At 40.8% G+C, this 8,004-nt stretch overlaps 1 pseudogene; it reads right to left on the reverse strand.

Moving 5' to 3' along the window:
- Positions 1–6,650: 6,650 nt before the first annotated feature.
- On the reverse strand, positions 6,651–7,358 carry LOC114625912 (annotated as a pseudogene).
- Positions 7,359–8,004: the final 646 nt, after the last annotated feature.

Consider the following 8,004-nt stretch of genomic DNA (forward strand, 5'->3'; position numbering starts at 1 on the left):
TGCAGCTCCGCAGATCATCATTCCAAACCTGTCTCTGTCATTTAGTGTCTCTATAACCTTGGAAAACATATTTAACCTCCTCTGCCTTCTCTTCATTCTGAAAATGGGAAAGTTGATACTCATGTTTTATGATTCTCATGAGCATTTTAGAGATAGCCCTGGTTGATTTGTCTATACCCAGTTAAGGCATGGAATGTTAGGTAAACCATGTTTAGTCTTTTTTTTTTTTTCTTCTTCAAGAAACTTGAAGGAAAATACTAGACTCAAGTCCAGAATAGACATTGTCATTTTGGTGATTCAATTTAATTTAATCAAATGAACATTTATTAAGTACTTCTCTTGTTTTAGGTACTATGTGCTGTTTTAGGAATCCAGAAAGTATGCAAAAAGAGATTAAAATTTCTTGAAGAAGAAAATAAAAAAGACTAAACATGGTTTACCTAACATTCCATGCCTTAACTGGGTATAGACAAATCAACCAGGGCTATCTCTAAAATGCTATTTGCTGTGGAATGCAGAGACAAACAAGATGCAGCCTGCTTGGTAGGTCCTCTGATCTTCCAGAAAAGATCAATTTACCTGCTACACCTAACTGAAAGATGAGCAGAAAGAGAGGCAGGCAGATGTCAGACAATACTTGACCTTCATCTTAGGAGATTTGGGTGGAGAGAACTGTAGCACTGTCAACCTCTTCATACAATTTCTTGTCATAGCTGACTTTATTTTATATGTATTCCATTTACATATTACCTGTTTTTGGCATGCCAAATACTCATTTTTCTTAAGTAGGTGAATAAATTGGAATAAATGAAAGAAATTAGACAAAGGTCCAATTTTATTGCAGCATTAACAACCCTTTTCTCCTTTATGATTTTCTTTCTTGTGTACATGGGTGCTTTGCCTGCACCCAATGGATGCTTTATTTTTGTGTCACAAGTATGCCTGGTACCCAAGAAGGTCAGAGGACAGAATCTAACTCTCCAGAACTGAAGTTGCAGATGGTTGTGAGCCATTTGTGGGTGCTGGGAAATGAAGCTGGGACCTCTGGAGGAACAGCCAGTATCCTTAACCATTATGCCATATCTCCAGGCCTGACAATTTCTTTTTATGCAAGAGGGGTAAGAATCTGATCAACATATATTATATGAAAACACGGAGGACTTTAATTTTGTGCGCTTTTTGTTTTTATTTATTGTTTCTTGTATGACTGCTTTTGTTTTTTTCTTTATTTTTGATTTTCATTCTGTTTTTGAGAGAGTGATAGAGAAAGAGCACAGAGAAAAGTTAGGAAGTTGGGAGGATCTGGAAGCAGTTGATGGAGGGGAAAGAGTACAATCAAAATATATTGCATGAAAACATTTTAAATTGTAAATTGAAACATAATAAAAATAAAACATTGGCTAGGAATGTTAGCATAGTAAGTGATTAAAGATACAGAATTCAATTAGGCAGGCTAGTCTCCAGGTGTCATGTATGAACTGAAGTAGGAAGGAACCTCTTTATCCTGTCTCTTTGTCTTAACAACATATCATGGAACTCTTCTTTTTTGAGGCAGGGTTTCATGTAGCCCAGGATTGCTTCCCTTTCACTTTGTAATTTAAGATGATCTTAAATTTCTGATCTTCCTCTCTCCCCCACCCCACCAAGTGCTAGGCATGTGCTATGACACCTGGTTTATATAGTACTGGGGCTTAAACTAAGACTTTTTGCATGCTAGGCAAGCAATCTACCAACTAAACCATACTTCCTTCCTCAAACAAGGTATAGAGTTCTAGGAGTCTACCACATAGACATAAGCAAATCCATATGCTAAAATAAGCAATTTAAGCTTGAGTTGTTTTATTGTTCTAAGTTCACTCAGTGCTGTATTGATTTTTCATGAATAAGAAATTAAAACATATAAGCTAAGTAGCTTACATCTCCCAACTGCTTATTGAGCACGTATTGTTTATGAGACACTAGTTGTTGCTCATTTAAGCAAAAGAGCCTCTAGCTTTGTGAGGAAAGAGTATTGATTGGTGAATTGTCAGCTACTGCAGAAATTTTTAAGGCTTATGATTTGCTTTTTATATCAGAGAGTCTGTATACTTACTGTAATTTCTGGATTCCAATCACAGTTCTACCCACTCAACTTCTTTTCGGCCTCAGGAAAACTATTCAGTACCTCAGTTTCTTCTGTAGAATATGGAAACGACCTTGTCTGATTCATAGTATGGTTGAGAGGTTTGCGTGGGAACATAATGCTTAGCTAACATCAGTTGATCAATAAGCATTACCCAGACAGTAGAAGAGTTTGTGCGTAGTGGGTGGAAATGCAATGTGGACTCCTTAAATATAGATTTGTGCATTCTAGAAGGAGACTTCCTAGCAATGTCCCTGTGACCTCAGAGGAATGTTGCTATTGTGTGTATTGGATCAATTCTCTGTGCCATCTATTTACTCAATCTGGCTGGTCCCCTCCCCTCATGGATTTCTCAGTGAGTCCAACATAATTCTGTTTTTTTCTTTGTTGTTTCTTGGCTTTTTGTTTTTGCCTAATGGCAGGCATCTATGGCACTGATGGTGGCTCTTTACACAGTTAAATGCCATTATGTCATTGTCTTAGATAGGGTTTTATTGCTGTTCAGAGACACCATGATTAAGGCAGGTTCTATAAAGGCAAACATTTAATTGGGGCTGGCTTACAGTTTCAGAGGTTCGGTCCAGTATCATCATGGTAGGAAGCATGACATCATGCAGGCTGACTAGGTGATCCAAAGGAAGCCAAGAGGAGGGCCTATTCCACACGTATCCAGGAGGGGGACAGATCTCTTCCTAATTGGGAAGAACTTGAACCTAGGAGCCCTCAAAGTCTGACTACAGGGTGACACACTTCCACCAACAAGGCTACACCTATTCCAACAAGGTCACACCTCCTAATAGTGCCACTCTCCATGGGTCAAGCATATTCAAACCACCACAATCACTCACATACCATTAATGGGGTCAGGTGAGTCTAATACTGTCTTAGATGAGGGAGGGGCAGGGAGCTAATGAGTCATTCTACCTATCCACTAAGAGAAGCTGAAGGAGAATACTGGGATACTTTCTTGGATTTAGCCACAATTGGGATGCCAGTGCCAGTGTGTCACACACCCAACTACCTGTAATCTATTTATTGCAAGCTATGGATATTCATTCATTCTCTGATCACTGGGTTGCTGGTTGCATCTATGTGCCAACCATATGGCAGACACTGAGAATAATGAAGCTACTGATACTCTTACTTCATGGTAATATGGAGAGATAACTAGTTCCTATTTTAGGAGGCAAAAACCCTTCAACTGATGTTAATTAATTGATTTTTTTCATACAATATATTTTGATCATAGTCTTTCCTCTCCCAAAATTCTTTTCAAATCCTCCCTTCTTTTCTACCCACCCCAACAACAACAACCAAAAAAACCCCTCATAAAATAAAAAAAAATCATTTAGGCAAAAATATAACAACACACACACACACACACACACACACACACACACACACACACACACACCCCATGGAGTACTTTGGCTGTTTTGTGTTAAGAGGCCTACCCTGAAGTATGACTGTGTGGTAGTTTGAATATGGTTGGCCCAGGGAGTGGAAGTGTGGCCTTGTTGGAGTAGATGTATCATTGTGTGTATGGGCTTTATGACCCTTATCCTAGCTGCCTGGAAGCCAGTCTTCTCCTGTCTGCCTTTGGATGAAGATGAACACTCAGCTCCTCCTGCACCACACCTGCCTGGAAGCTTCCATGCTCCTGCCTTGATGATAATGGACTGAACCTCTGAACCTGTAAGCCAGCTCCAATTAAATGTTGTCTTTATGAATTGTCTTCGTCATGGTGTCTATTCAAAGCAGTTAAGTCCTAACTAAGACAGTTTGATATATTCAGTGTTATTCCATTGGAGAAAACTGATTTTCCATTTCCCAGCAGATATCAATTGCAAATAGCTTCTTGGTTAGGAGTGGGGATTTTGTGTTCACTTTCGCCTTCTTAGTGCTGGGGTTTTGCCTGGTTTGAATCTGTGCAGGTCTTTGGCATGCTGTTATAGTTTCTTTGAGTTTATAAATGCATCAGTCCTGTTGTGATTATAAAGCATTACTTCCTTAACGTCATCCACCACTCTGGCTCTTAAAATTGTTCTGCCTCCTCTTCTGTACAGACCCTTGAGCCTTGAGGGGCGGAGTCTGAGAAAGATATATCATTTAGGGCTGGCTGCTCCTATGTCTCTTACTCTCTACGCGTTGTTCATTTGTAGGTCTTTGTGTTAATTATCTTCTCCTGCAAACAAACAAACAAACAAACAAACAAACAAACAAACCCATCTCTTACTAGGGTTGAGTAATGCCCTGATCTATAGGTATAGGAATATGTCATCTGATGTTAATTTACTCTTATGTTGAATGCATTATTTGTTTGCTTGTCTCAATTCAATCCAATTCAACCCCTTTCAGATCAAGTTAAGTCATTGGTTAATGAAAGTACAACCTGATCTGCTTTGAACACACCCTGATAAAGACAAGGCAAATGTACCTTCAGGGGCCTCCCCTCCCCATAGCTTGAATCAGGAAGAAGAATATTCCTATGTGAGATCCAAGGTTGGAGTTTTGGGGTCAGAGGTGACAGAAACTCAACTTCAACAATTTAGGCTAAAATGGAAATCTGAAAATACCTTTTTGTGAGTGACAGAAAGGCACTGTGTATTCAGATCAAAGATGAGTGGAATATCACCGAGACCAGTATTTGTTCTTTAACCTGCGCTGATCTGTGTATACCTGCATGAGTTATTTTTATTCTATTTTATTTATTTTTGTTTTTTATGTGTATTGATCTTCTGCCTGCATGTATGCCTTTGAGTCACTTTGCATGCCTGGTATCTTTGGGGTGCCAAGAGAAGGTTGGATAACTTGGAACTGAAGATTGAAGGTTGTGAAGGTGCTGGGAATCAAAGTTAGGTACCCTGAAAGAACAGGCAGGGTCCTTAACTGCCGAGCCACCTCTCTCTACCTGCCTGTATGAGAATGTGTGCATATAAATGTCCAGAGGACAGAGGGTATCAAGTCTTTTCTAACTAGACTTACTGGAGGTTATTAGCTCCTGATATGAGTGCTCAGAACCAAATTTTCGTTATCTGCAAGAGCAGTAAGTGTCCTGTCTGCTAACCCATCTTTTCAGGCTCTTGGAACTGACTTAAATTCTGTGTGTATGTGTGTGTGTGTGTGTGTGTGTGTGTGTGTGTGTGTGTGCACATGCATCTGGAGGCCAGAGGATGGTGCAAGATATCCCGTTCTATCACTCTTTGCTTTATTCCTTGGAAACAGGGTTGATTTCTGAACCTGGTTCAAAATTTCCAGCTAGGCTGGCAGCCAGGAAGCAGGCCATAGTAATCCTTCTGTCTTCCTAATCCTTCCATTGCTAGGGCTGCTGGCGGATGTGAGAGCACTCCTGGCTTGTTACTTAGTTGCTGGGATCTGAACTCAGGTCCCATGCCACTTAAACAGAAGGTACTCTAAACACTGAACTAGCTCCCAAAGCTTGCTTTTTCTTCTGCCAACCAGCCTCATTATTTCAGCTTGGAATTCAACTGGTAGAGGCGTTTGGAGTGCTACTCTCTATCATCGAGAAGCAAGTAACATGCTTAGATAGTTACTGATAAAATACTGAAGAGAGCTTTGATCAGCCCAGTGTAGGTCACCTGCATGCACTGTCCAATTAATAAAAGTACAGAATTTCCCTGATTGTACAATTATTTTGTCGATTCCTGCCAGCATTCACAGAAGTCTTTGAAATGCAGGAGCAGAGGGGTTCCCAGCTAAGATCTGGTTGATGAATTGCTACCATGGTTCAAAAAATTCACATCTACTCCAGAAAATTGGGAAAAAAAACTTCAAAGGACAGACAAGTGCAGTATCCAGAAATCATTGGAAAGGTAGTTAAAAATCCTTTTATTTTTGGAATACTTTAGGTTATTTGGTTATTAGAGAACATTTCTGTTAACCCTCTATACAGCTTCCTCTGTTGTTTGCATCTGGAATACTCAAGGCACATTTGTCAAACTAAGCAGTTAAAATAGTACAGAATCACTAATGAGACTATTTGGCTTTCAATAGATGTCAACATTCCATTCAGGATTCAACCTTACTGAGCTTGCTGGTTTTCTTAGCCTCCTTGGTTCTCTGACAGTTTCTTATTCTTCCTTCCTTTTTAACAGCCATGCCAGATTTGAGCAGTACTAGTTAGGCCTTCTGTAGAATGTCCCTTAGTTTTGAGTGTCTGAGGTGTTGTCTCATGATTAGACTGGTATTAGGAGTCTTGAGGTAGAGTCCTCAGAGAGGGCCTGCTCTTTGAGTCCCGTCATGGCAGGGAAAAACTGACTTACCATGACTTATTCCTGGTTGTTAGTTGTCCACCCTAACTTAATGACAAACCTACAATCACACTTGTCTTTTCAAACCTTCATCACTAGACATAAACAACTAAACCAGTTTGAATTTAGGAGTGAGGTAGTTAAGCTCTACACACTAGACTGGCGAATCTGTTTACATGAGCAAAGTATAAACTTTTCTTCACCAACTGAGTATGTTTTGCGCTGTAATATGCTATTTTTCTCTCTTTTTTTAACAGTTCTTATTTAGTTTTTATTCATAATCATAAACTTAACTTTGCAATCCAGCTAGACTTGAAGGGGAATGAGGAAAATATGGAACCCAAAGACTTCAGTGAGAGCAGAGATTACAGGGTATTTCGAGCAGATGGGGTGGGAGCGCTCTCCTGAGCTACAGAAGGAATGGTTTGATGGGTAAAACGCCCGCAAGTCAAAAGAAATTAGAGTTGTCCACAGTCGGAAATGGTGATCTTCTTGCTGGTCTTGCCATTCCTGGACCCAAAACGCTCCACGGCCTCCACAATGTTCATGCCTTCTTTCACCTTCCCAAAGACCACATGCTTGCCGTCAAGCCATTCAGTCTTGGCAGTGCAGATAAAAAACTGGGAACCATTTGTGTTTGGTCCAGCATTTGCCATGGACAAGATGTCAGGACCTGTATGCTTCAGGATGAAGTTCTCACCCTCAAATTTCTCTCCATAGATGGACCTGCCACCAGTGCCATTATGGCGTGTGAAGTCACCACCCTGGCACATGAATCCTGGAATAATTCTGTGAAAGGAGGAACCCTTATAGCCAAATCCTTTCTCTCCAGTGCTCAGAGCACGAAAGTTTTCTGCTGTCTTTGGAAATTTGTCTGCAAACAGCTCGAAGCAGACGCGGCCCAAGAGCTCGTCATCGGTCGTGATGTCGAAGTACACGATAGGGTTGACCATGGCTGCAGCAAGCGGCGAAAAGCGATAGCGGCGTCTGCAAAGCCGCTATTTTTCTCTTAAAAAAACCTTTTTATTGGTTCCTTGTGGATTTCCTATTGTGCACCCCAATACCACACATATCTCCATCTCTTCATGTCTGTCCTCCCCTCTTGGAACCTCTCCTGCAAAAGAAAACAAAATATAAAACAAAACAAAAAATCAACAAACAAATGAACAAACAAACAAGCAAACAAACACAGGTCTCACTATGAAAACTGTGGTGTGTGTCACACAGTATACCTTTTTGTCCAAATAGTTTTACTTGTACATGTTCATTGCAGTGAGTCATTGCTCTAGTTCCAGGCCTCTGGTTTCTGCTCCATTAACACTACTGGATCCTCACCAGGACTTCTCTTGGACATCCTATTGTTGCTCTGTGTCATGGAGATCCTGCAGCTTTGTTTCTGTAGGACTGGCCCTTCATGTGCTGTAGCAGTTCATAGGTGGGGTAAGACGTTGAAGTAAGCCAACTAAAAGCCCTGGGTCTTGGCCTGGGTAGAAGCTAAGTTGGTCATCCCACCAGCTCTCCTGTGCCTGTGCCACTAGGGCCAGCTCTCCTACTTTGTCCAGGTGATTGGCCCAGGTGAGAGGTAGGGCCAGCTCTCCTGTTCTCTCTCTC

The sequence above is a fragment of the Grammomys surdaster genome, unplaced genomic scaffold (genome assembly GCF_004785775.1).
Source record: "Grammomys surdaster isolate TR1022 unplaced genomic scaffold, NIH_TR_1.0 224, whole genome shotgun sequence".
NCBI lineage: Eukaryota > Metazoa > Chordata > Mammalia > Rodentia > Muridae > Grammomys > Grammomys surdaster.